Raw genomic sequence first — 12,744 nt, forward strand, 5'->3', positions numbered from 1 at the left:
GTAGTGGATTTTCGTTTTGATAGAATTGTTTTGTAGCGGAGGTGGAGACTGGTTAACATGAGAAGGTGTTTGGGTTAGAGGTGGTGCTGTTGTTGGTCTGGCCAGTGGGAGGTGGGGGTTATTTGATTAGTGATGTTGCAGAATTTATAAAGTGGTTATTAAAGAGAGTTGGAATATTGTTTGCTTTGTTGAGTGCTGTCAGTTCTGCTTGAGTGGCATGACTAGGTTTGAGAACTTCATTTAAAGAAGTCCAGAATGAATTTGGCAGTTTTTGGTCTGCAAGTTAGTATAGTAATTTCTTTTTTTTTTTTTCTATTTTTATGTTAGAATTTGTTTGATTTCTAAGGTGGTGATATAACCGTGGACTGCTTTGGGTCTTGTTTGTGATCCAGGATTTCCAGGCTTTGTCTTTTATGTTTCATTAGCAATTTTGCCAACCATGGAGCTGGTGTAGGTTTTTCTCATTTTGTTCTGAGTGTTGTTAGACTGTTTAAGATATTGAGGAAATATTTTGTGAAAAGTAACAATGTCATCTAGTGGGAGATCTTTTATGCCACTCACAGAGTTTTAGGTTGTGGATAAATATTATCTTTTTGGATGGGAGTATGATTATGTGCATCATTAAGTTGTCGAGGTGTTGGGGTGGAGTGAAGGACTCTGATGACAAATGTAGGAAGGTGGTGACTTACTGTGTTAAGGAGGCAGCCCTGGGATGATACATTCCAGGATTACCATATTTCTCAGTTGAGTAGCAATGTTGGTGCATTCCAGCCTGCCGCCTTATGTTCTGTCTTTCCCTAATAAAACCTTTCACAGGTAAGACATTTTGTAATGCAAGCAACATACTACATGCTACAGGCACATACAGCTCTATTATAACCTTGTATGGTAATATTGGGCTTTTCCCAGATATACAGTGGATATAAAAAGCATACACACCTCTGTTAAAATGCCATTTTTTTGTGATATAAAAAAATGAGACCACAATAAATCATTTTAAAACTTTTCCCTCCTTTAATGTGACCCATAACCTCTACAATTAAATTTGAAACAATCTACTAGGAGAAAAAATATAAAAAATAAAAAACATGCAATAAGCTGGTTGCATCAGTGTGTACTCTCTTAAAATAATACTTTGCAGAATCACCTTTTGCTTTCCTTACAACATTCAGTCTTCTTGGGTACACACCTGCCATCAATTAAAGAGACTTGGATTAACCCGAAATAAAGTTCAGCTGTCCTAGTACGATTCTCCTGACATTTACTCAGTTGCCTGCTACAGCAAAAGCCATGGTTCACAGAGAACTTACAACGCATCAAAGGGATCTCATTGTTGAAAGGCATCAGTCAGGAGAAGGGTACAAAAAATGTCCACAGCATTGGATATACCATGGAACACAGTGAAGACAGTCATCAAAACGTGGAGAAAATATGGGACAACAGTGACATTGCAAACAACTGGACGTCCCTCCAAAACCGATGAAAAGACAAGACGAAAACTGGTCAGGGATGCTGCCAAGAGACCTACAGCAACACTGAAGGAGCTGCAGTAGTTTCTGGCAAGTACTGGTTGTGTACATAGTTTTAATTTTATGATTAGAAAAGTTATTTATAAGCCCTTGATGGAAGGGGATATGAAACTTTTCACAGAAAACGAAGAGATGAAGTGGATATTACCTATGAGAGCCCACATACCCCCACGGCCTCAATGATTATTTTACTTTAAAACCCTACTTGAAAGTGTCACATCGGAAGGCTTAATGATTGTCATGTGACTTTAAGTATTTAAGCTGTGTGTATTTTAATTGATTTGTATTCGCCTGAGGAAGCCTTGATGGTGAACGTTTTGACTTTGTGTCAGAGGTTTTAACTTGCGATTTTAATAAAAGTCTCTGAGTGTTCACAGTGCTTCTTTTCCTGGACTTTGTTTGCTTGTGTACTGAGGACTGGTTTACAACCAACCTGCTGATTTTTGTGGACAGAAGTACTGGTTGTATACTGCATGCGACAACAATCTCCCATATTCTCCAAATGTCTGGCCTATGGAGTAGGGTTGCACAACGGAAGCCTTTTCTTACACAGAAAAACACCCAGGCCCAGCTAAAATTTGCAAAACAATACATCGTCTCCCAAAACCATGCGGGAAAATTTGTTGTGGTCTGATGAGACCAAGGTTGAACTTTCTGGCCACAATTCCAAAGGTACGTTTGGCGCAAAAATAACACTTTGCATCACCAAAAGAACACCATCCCCACGATGAAGCATGGTGGTGGCAGTATCCTGCTTTGGGCTTGGTTTTCATCAGCTGGAACTAGGGCTTTAGTCCAGGTGGAGGGAATTATGAACAGTTCCAAATACCAGTCACTTTTGGCCCAAAACCTTCAGACATCTGCTAGAAAGCTGAAGATGAAGAGGAATTTCACCTTTCAAGACGACAATGACCCCAAGCATGCATCCAAATCAACAAAAGAATGGCTTCACTAGAAGCAAATTAAAGTTTTGGAATGGCCCAGCCAGAGCCCAGACTTAAATCCAATAGAAAATTTGTGGGGTGACCTGAAGAGTGCTGTGCACAAGAGATGCTCCCGCAATCTGACAGATTTGGAGAGTGGGCAAATATTGCCAGGTCAAGATGTGCCATGCTGACAAACTCATACTCAAGAAGACTGAATGCTGTAATTAAATCAAAAGGTGCTTCAACAATTAGCTTAAGGGTGTGCAGTTTTATTCAGCCAGCTTATTGTACGTCTTTTATTGTTTATATTTTTTCCCCTAACAGATTTGTTTATTTTTGAATTGAATTGTACAGGTTATAGGTCACATTAATGGTGGCATTTTAAAAGGGGTGTGTACACTTTTTATATCCACTGTATCTACAATATTTACATCTATCTACATTTATGCATTACTGGTGTTTGATCTTTCCCTGAGGAGAAATTTCTCCAATGGAGCTCAGGAAGTTTGCATTGTAACTTCCAATCAGTGGAGCCTAAGCCTTTTGATAGAATCAAATTATGTCCTCACATTTCAAACAAATGTTCCTTTATCTGGAACTGTAGGTTATGAAAGAAGTATAAATAGCAAACCCTTCAGCACAAACTATTTTTATAGTGGTAGAATTCTTTAGTCTTTAGGTTCTATGTCTTAAAGTGAATTTTGTAAGTCACAGTAAACACATAACTATTATGTTTGTAATATTTTGTAAACAATTTACAATATTAGTAACTACTCAAGTTACACACATACTGTCAGCAGCATTTTATTCTGAGAGCTTCCATATGAGTCTAAGGAGTGCTGTCTTTGTTACTTGGTTGTTGAGATATTTAGAAAAATGTTAAAATTGTATGTATATAAATTAATATCTTAAAAACAACACTTAATATCTATTTACCTGCGCTAGACAGAGGTTAAATATTAATGTAGTTCAGTTTGCTATTGTCTAGGCTTTAAGATGAAATATTTTAAAACCTTGTACATAACAGGGTTTTGGAATTATTAATGCAAATATGAACAAACAATATTTGAGGCCTAGAGGTGTCACTCGAATGCAATGAGTTAATAGCTGCCCTGAAGTAACTGATCACATATATCTGGATATTTAATCATCAAAATCTGTGTAAATGTACACATATGCATTGATGCACACAGTGGTCGAAACTTGAACAAAAGACATAAATGTGGCTTTCTGACCCTCTTATGTATGTATATGCGTATATATATATATATATATATATATATATATATATGGTTCTACCTGACTTCGTCGACAGCTGAGAAGACCGACATCGAACTGAGCTCGAGAGATCGAAAAAGGAAGAGAACCGACGCGCTGTAATCGCGTTGCAGAGAACACGACAATGCAGAAGACCGACACATGACGGATGACACGAGGATGCCGAGGATGGATACGGGGGAAGGTGTCGTAGAGTAGTATGCGGGACGATAAGACGATTGGAGGGTAAGTGTGAGATTGACGGTTGTGGGATAGATAGGGGGAGGAGTTAGGTTAGGAGTTAGGGAGGTTAGGGTTAAGTTAAGGTGAGGAGGGTTAAGGGGGTTAGCGGGCGGGGTTAGTAGTTTAGGGGAGTTAGGGCGGGTTAGCGGGGTTAGTGGAGCGTGCGTTAGGGACCTTAGGGTAGACGGACCTTAGTTTAGGTAAGGTTTAGTGTGGGCTTGTAAGGTTTTTGTGTGGTTTGTAAGTGTGTGGTGGTGTGTGTTGTGTGTGGTGTTTTGTATTATATATATATATATATATATATATATACAGAGAGAGAAGGAGAGAGAGACAATGTAACCTAGTACAGACAAAATGTAGTTTTCCAGCCTTAAAGCTAGTTCATACTTTCCTTAAGGAAGAATAAAGTAAAAAAATGGGAAAAGTACTGTACAAGAATGACAATGGAGTACATCCCTCCAAAACCGATGAAAAGACATGACGAAAACTGGTCAGGGATGCTGCCAAGAGACCTACAGCAACACTGAAGGAGCTGCAGTAGTTTCTGGCAAGTACTGGTTGTGTACATAGTTTTAATTTTATGATTAGAAAAGTTATTTATAAGCCCTTGATGGAAGGGGATATGAAACTTTTCACAGAAAACGAAGAGATGAAGTGGATATTACCTATGAGAGCCCACATACCCCCACGGCCTCAATGATTATTTTACTTTAAAACCCTACTTGAAAGTGTCACATCGGAAGGCTTAATGATTGGCATGTGACTTTAAGTATTTAAGCTGTGTGTGTTTTAATTGATTTGTATTCGCCTGAGGAAGCCTTGATGGTGAACGTTTTGACTTTGTGTCAGAGGTTTTAACTTGCGATTTTAATAAAAGTCTCTGAGTGTTCACAGTGCTTCTTTTCCTGGACTTTGTTTGCTTGTGTACTGAGGACTGGTTTACAACCAACCTGCTGATTTTTGTGGACAGAAGTACTGGTTGTATACTGCATGTGACAACAATCTCCCATATTCTCCAAATGTCTGGCCTATGGAGTAGGGTTGCACAACGGAAGCCTTTTCTTACACAGAAAAACACCCAGGCCCAGCTAAAATTTGCAAAACAATACATCGTCTCCCAAAACCATGCGGGAAAATTTGTTGTGGTCTGATGAGACCAAGGTTGAACTTTCTGGCCACAATTCCAAAGGTACGTTTGGCGCAAAAATAACACTTTGCATCACCAAAAGAACACCATCCCCACGATGAAGCATGGTGGTGGCAGTATCCTGCTTTGGGCTTGGTTTTCATCAGCTGGAACTAGGGCTTTAGTCCAGGTGGAGGGTCTTTAGGTTCTATGTCTTAAAGTGAATTTTGTAAGTCACAGTAAACACATAACTATTATGTTTGTAATATTTTGTAAACAATTTACAATATTAGTAACTACTCAAGTTACGCACATACTGTCAGCAGCATTTTATTCATCGAGCTGAGAGCTTCCATATGAGTCTAAGGAGTGCTGTCTTTGTTACTTGGTTGTTGAGATATTTAGAAAAATGTTAAAATTGTATGTATATAAATTAATATCTTAAAAACAACACTTAATATCTATTTACCTGCGCTAGACAGAGGTTAAATATTAATGTAGTTCAGTTTGCTATTGTCTAGGCTTTAAGATGAAATATTTTAAAACCTTGTACATAACAGGGTTTTGGAATTATTAATGCAAATATAAACAAACAATATTTGAGGCCTAGAGGTGTCACTCGAATGCAATGAGTTAATAGCTGCCCTGAAGTAACTGATCACATATATCTGGATATTTAATCATCAAAATCTGTGTAAATGTACACATATGCATTGATGCACACAGTGGTCGAAACTTGAACAAAAGACATAAATGTGGCTTTCTGACCCTCTTATGTATGTATATATATATATATATATATATATATATATATATATATATATATATATATATATACAGAGAGAGAAGGAGAGAGAGACAATGTAACCTAGTACAGACAAAATGTAGTTTTCCAGCCTTAAAGCTAGTTCATACTTTCCTTAAGGAAGAATAAAGTAAAAAAATGGTAAAAGTACTGTACAAGAATGACAATGGAGTACAACAGATGGCGCAGTGATGCAGCGGTAGCTTTATCACCTCACAGCAAGAGGTTCTCCAGTTTGATTCTCGGCTGGGGTGCTTTCTGTGTGGAGTCTGCATGTCCTCCCTGTGTTCGTGTGGGTTTCCTCCAGGTGCTCAGGTTTCCTACCACTTTACAAAGACATGCGTCTGCAGCATTTCTCCCTGGGCCTCTGCTGAAAATTGGCTTGTTCCAGGTCGGACTTTCCTGGTTAATAAATAAAAATGTATTAAAATAGACTGTTGTCTTAACCTCTTATGTAAGATCCCTGTCAAAGATCACTTTGCATTTTTATTAAAAATAAGAAAACAGGATTCAAGCTGATGCCAGTTTATAAACACACACACACACACACACACACATATATATATATATATATATATATATATATATATATATATATATTTACGCACATACATATATACATATATTTTTTCTTATGTAAGTAAATATATACAAAGCCATAGTCATAAACTAAATATTCATGTGGGTATCTGAATGCTTGACTGTATGTGTCTCGATACATTGGATCTTTTGTCAGACTGCTTAGACGGAAAGGATTCGAACAAGCAGTCATCTTTGAATAAAGATCTGTTTAAACTATTAACTGGGCTGTTTTTCCTCTGGAAAGAGGACTTTATTTTTGCTAAGTTTTGAGAAGTGAGTTGCGGCCAGGATCGAACATCTGAACACTTATCCTTAGTCCTAATCTTTAACTGTGTCCTGCAGACTGCTGAGGCTGCAGATACCAGATCAGTGCTTCACAGATTTCAGTGTGTTTTCTCACTGCTTAGACGGAAATGGCTTTCAGTCAATCGTGCCAGTTAAGGGTGATACTGGTGATGTTTTTTGGTGATTAAACATACTGGTCTCTCAACTTAGTTTATATGTTTAGTGAGACACTTGACAGATGGTGGAAAGTCATTGTCACTGATAGGTATGATAGTAGGGATATTGCATCACTGTAACTTCTTGCAACTTTGAGGAGATACCACCAGTAATTACGAGTGAAAAGTAGTAGGATTTTTGAACCAATAGTAAATCCATAATGACTAGTCAAACGTAATTGGAAATGTACTCGTATATTTTTTGATGAATGATGCTGCATTTTACAAAGGAAATTATGATGCCTCTCTTTGTGATGATGGCAACCAAGGAGCAAAATGTCAAGCATTTAGTTGGTGCTGTGTGTGCCGGACAATGTCAGTATCGGACTGGAGTGTCATAGCCACTGTGACATCACCTTTGTTATGAAACAAGATTAGTTGTACCGGCACCGTCCCAGCTTTCATGTCATACAAGTATACACCCAAGATCTGCAGGGTCAACACAGAGTACTGTGTTAATCCGCTAGGGACTTTTTGTGTGTAGCAAGATCCCACAACTAAGGTATGAGTTGATACCAGCTTCATAATGCATGAATCTCCATGTTTTGTTTATAAAAAAATACCCCTGGTGGAAACAGAATGTTAGCACATTTAGGAAGGGCACAAATGTGTCTGAGTGTTGCAGATAATGTAAATGTATATAAGAAGGGGAAGAACTAATGTTGAAAAAATTGTAATCATAAAAATTTATAGTTTAATTTTGATACATAGTGGTGATGTGTGTAACCTTCTATAATTTACGTTACTCATATTATGTTGGAAAAATCGAATAATCATTAGAAAAGACCATACCTCTCAACCTCTTACAATGAGAAGTCTGGACAAAGTCATAAATAATAGGGGGGAACAAAGGCCCCAAAATAGGAACACTTTTTAAACTTAGAAAAGGTTTTGCATTAGCATGAATTTTCTGAAGGGTATGAAGTCTGAAACTCAAATGCCTATCCTTTTCTGACCTCAGCCCTCAAAGATTTGCTAGTGATTTGCCAGAAACCACAATTTTATGAGAAGCAGACCAAAAATATATGGCAAAAAACTGGATATTCTGCAATAATCTGGATGGTTGAGAGGTATGGGAAAGACAAGTTATAAACATTATTAGGATATCCTTTTATAGAAGTAAAATAATGTTTTTTTTAGAACAGTCAAGTTGGTTTGTGATATGAAAAACCTTTGTTTGCAATTTTATAATACCCTCAGTGGGCCCTGGCAAAATCCTAGGATATGACTTATCATGACCACTTGAGTCACTTTTCAACTGTAGCTTCAAAACAGGCTTTGTACCACAAGAATGGAGGACTGCAACAGTTATTTAACTTCATAAGGGTGGATCATCAACTGACCCCAGAAATTACAGACCTATTAGTCTGATTAGTTTGATATGCAAATCCATGGAACAAATTATCATGGAACTGATCAACAAAAAACATAGGGAACCCCTAAACACTGATCCAACCCAGTTTGGTTTTGACAGGGGAAAGTCACGCCTACTAAACTTGGGAGACTTCTTTGAGAAGGTCACTAAAGCAATGGATTAGCGGAAAGCAATGCATACCACCTACCTGGACGTGGATAAGATGTTCAGTAATGCATACCACCTACCTGGACCTGGATAAGATGTTCAGTAATGCATACCACCTACCTGGACCTGGATAAGATGTTCAGTAATGCATACCACCTACCTGGACCTGGATAGGATGTTCGATACAATACCCCGCTGAGGTATAGTGGGTGAATGCACTGAACTGGGCATAAACCACCACATAACTTGCTCAATTGTCAGCTGGCTCACTAACAGGATCCAGGAAGTCAGGATTGGTGATACCACGTCCACGATGAGACTGGTCACCACTGGGGATATCTCACAGCTCCATGCTGGGGCCACTCGTATTTAGCATCTGCTTCTCAGAGGTGAAAGCTAACGTCAAGGACTTTGGCTGACAAAGTTTGCAGATGACTGCAAATTGGAAGCTAGCATATATTTCCCCCATGACACAAATATCATATGAAAGGGTCTAACATAGACAAATGACTGGTGCCAAAGTAATGTATTAAAACTTAATGTCAAGAAATGCATTACAGGGCATTTTGGGAAAATTGCTACCGAAGCTAATTACTCCATCGATAAGACACCGAGCTGACCCTATAGTCAGGGATCTGGGAACATATGTAAAAAGTAATGAGGCCTTTAACCAACATGTCCAAGGCAGTTAGAAAATTATTTTATTTCATCCAACTTATATGTAAGGGTGTGGCATCCAGGTCCAAGAAAGTCATAGTGCCACTTTATTTGGCCATTATAACACTCATTGAGTGTAATGCCCCCTTCGGCATGTACCCGACCAGACATATTCAGCAGTTGGAATGCCCACAAAGGTTCTTTACCAGGAAAATCCAGGGTATAACACATTGCCATATACAGATCACCTTAAAGCCCCGTCTTTATACCCTATCTCCTACAGATTACTGAGAGGTGATATATGGTTGCATAATATGCATCCTCACATCCATCTCTCATGAAACTTTTGCACATCTGCAAAATGAACAACATCGGAACTGTTAGATGCAAGGATTTCAATTTTGCTTGTGACATAAATAAGACATGTTGGCAAGACAGATGTGTGTCTCAGAGAATCTCCATGCTCTGAAACAGGCTCCCCATCCATGTGAAACAGAGTCCACCACTAACCCTATTTAAGCATAAAATTAGATGGGAAGTCAGCAATTCACCCCATGGCAGGCCCCAATATCTTTGATAGACAGAGAGGCAGACAATGATACCCAAACTAACATATCCCCCGACATAACCTCTGGAAACTTCCTAACTAACATACCCCTTCTAATAAATGCCCATGATACATATGGACACAAGTGGACTGGGTTTAATGGCTAGACTTATAAAGGCCCTGGTGGTTGTTGGACTAGTATAGACTTAAGAACATAACATACAGTGACCTTATTTGGCAGATTAAATTGAAAGTTGGGAGCCTCCCTGGTGTAAATGAAAATATTTCCTTAAACAGCATCCTAAAATTGCAAACAGCTAAATTATAACTGTAATAAGTTTGATTATTTTTTACATACTCCTTATATTAACCTTTATGTTAATTTATTTTGTACTATAAATTTTTTGTTACACCTTAGATTTAGTTATTTGATGCTATTTATTACATTTTACAAAACGTTTTTTGATTGTCTGTACTGACTTTACTTAATTTTGCCTAAAGTCACTGTTTATTTTTGTTATGTGATGTCCTTATTTGTTATTTATATGATCTTGATACTATATATACTTAGTTTTGATGGAGTCTGTTTATTTTGTGCATGAAAGAGCTGATTTTTGAAAGACATTTTTATATTTCTTCAGTGGTTTCTCATAGCCCTTGGATGTAGTTTTAGAGGCAATTCCAAACGTAATAGGTTCATAGGTTCATAGGTTGGTACTAGGCTATCAGCCCTAAGGCCTATGCAAGCCTAGCCATAACAATTCCCTGGAAATTTTTTCCCACAATATTTACTTCTCTGGGCCCCTGTCTAGCAGGGCGACTGACATGAATTGAATTTGAGGTGAATTTACTATCTCCCATCTAATTATCAATGTTCCTTTTGAAGAGGGCCAATGGGGCACTCTGCTTGACATGTATGGGCAGTCTATTCCAGAGTATGGGGAGTCTCTGGGTCAGGAACCTATCCCTCCAGCATGTTTTGTTCATTGTGATGATAAGGTTTAGATCCCTGGAGCATGTGGCTCTGAGGGATTGGGATTTCTTTAAGTGAAGCATGTCCAACAGCTCATGGCCTTGTATGTTAAGCAGAGATCGCCTCTGAGTAGACGATATGCCACAGAGTATAGCTGGAGTTTTTTTAGATGGTCAGCATATGGCATCTGCTTTAGGCCTGTGATTCTTTTAGTGAGGTATTTCTGTGGCCTTTCCAGCTGTTGTAGATGTCTTGTGAGGTACATACCAAATGGGGCATTATACTCTATAATGGGTCTAATGAGGGATGAGTACAGTGGGACAATGACCCCCTTTTGTCTGGATGAACAGCCCTTAGTGATGAGGTGTGTCACGTAGAAGGATTTTCTGACTGTTGTGGCAATGTGGTTATCGAAAGTGAGACCACTGTCCACTTGTGTCCCTAAGTCTCTCATCACACTTTCGATGTTTAGTGTCCTGCCATCTATGTGGTAGTTCATGGGTACATGTTTTTTTCCAAAGGGAATAACTATGCATTTCTTGGCATTAAGCTTGAGCCCATGGCTCTGGCACCAGGCATCTGTTTCTGTAAGGCCCTTTTGTAGAATATCCACATCATTTGTGGATTCAATAATGGCTCCCAGTTTGCAGTCATCTGCAGACTTTGTTAGCCAGAGTACCTTAGTGTTGGCCTGTACTTCAGAGAAGTAGATGCCAAACAAGAGTGGTCCCATGGCTGAACCCTGAGGTACTCCACTTGTCACTTGCCTGGAGCTGGATTTGGAGTTGGCTACTTTTACAGTCTGGGTTCTGTCAGTAAGCCAGTTGGCAACCCATCGAGTGACGTAGGGATTTATGCCCAGCTTAGTAAGTTTATCTATGATTCCAGAGTGGGGGGTGGTGTTGAAAGCCTTGGCGAGGTCCAGATAGGCTGTGTAGACCGCCTTACCCTTGTTCACAGCTCTGGAGACCAATATGAAGAAGTCAATCAGATTCAGGAGACAAGATTGGCCCTTCACAAACCCAAACTGGGTGGGGTCTAGTGTCTGGAGGTTGCCAATGTCTTTGTTTATAAGTTCCATGATAATGCGTTCCATGCCCTTGCAGATCAGGCTTGTCAGACTGATGGGATGGTAGTTCCTGGGATCCAAGGTGGATCCTCCCTTGTGGAGCGGGATAACTGTAGCTGTGCGCCACTCAGTGGGCATGAAGCCTGAGGTGAGGCTATGATTAAACATGACACTTAGGTGGGGTGCCAGTTCATTTTGTAGTTCATGTAGTACACAGCCCGGGATGTCATCTGGCCCCATGGATGCTTTATTCTTAGCTTTGGAAAGTGCTGTTTCTACCTGTGTGGCTGTGATTACTGGAATTTGGCAATCTTTTGGTATTGAGATGGGTCCTTTAGAGGGTGAGAGGAGGGTGAAGTTGGCACTAAATCGATCTGCCAGGATATTGGCAATATCCTTGGGATCAGTATATTTAATGCCATTCTGTTGTAACTCAGAGCAGATCTGAGCATTGCCATTTAGATTCTTGACATAACTATAGAATGCCTTGCGGTTGTCTTTGGAATCTTTGGCAATTTTATTTTCGTAACTAGCTTTTGAGGATTTTATGAGGGATCTCAGTTTCATACTGAGGCTGGTGAGGGAGTTTTTTGCATCCTGGGATTTTCTTCTTTTCTGCAACAGTTTCTTCCTTCTGTTGTATAGTTTGTTTATAGCAGGGGACCACCAGATTGGCTTCCTTTTTTTGGAGAAGAGCATCTTGGTTCTTTTTGGGATGGCACAATTCATGCACGAGTAGATGTGCTCATACAGTGCCTTAGTGTAGGATTCTGCAGTTAAACGTCCAGATCCCATCTGTGTGGCTGTTGCGAAGTTTGTCACTTCTGACTTCCGTAGCATGAAGTTGGCTTTGGAGAAGATTTTTAAGGAGGTTTCCTTACTGGGGGCTGGGGGTGGGATGTGGATGTCAAGGATGATTTGCTTATGGTCAGATCTGACCAATGAGGGGGTGACCACTGGTGTGGAGCATCTATCTCCCATGTTGGTAATGACCAGGTCTAGGATATT

This window comes from Protopterus annectens, chromosome 10.part0 (genome assembly GCF_019279795.1).
Source record: "Protopterus annectens isolate FY-2018-M chromosome 10.part0, PAN1.0, whole genome shotgun sequence".
NCBI classification, from domain to species: Eukaryota; Metazoa; Chordata; order Ceratodontiformes; family Protopteridae; genus Protopterus; species Protopterus annectens.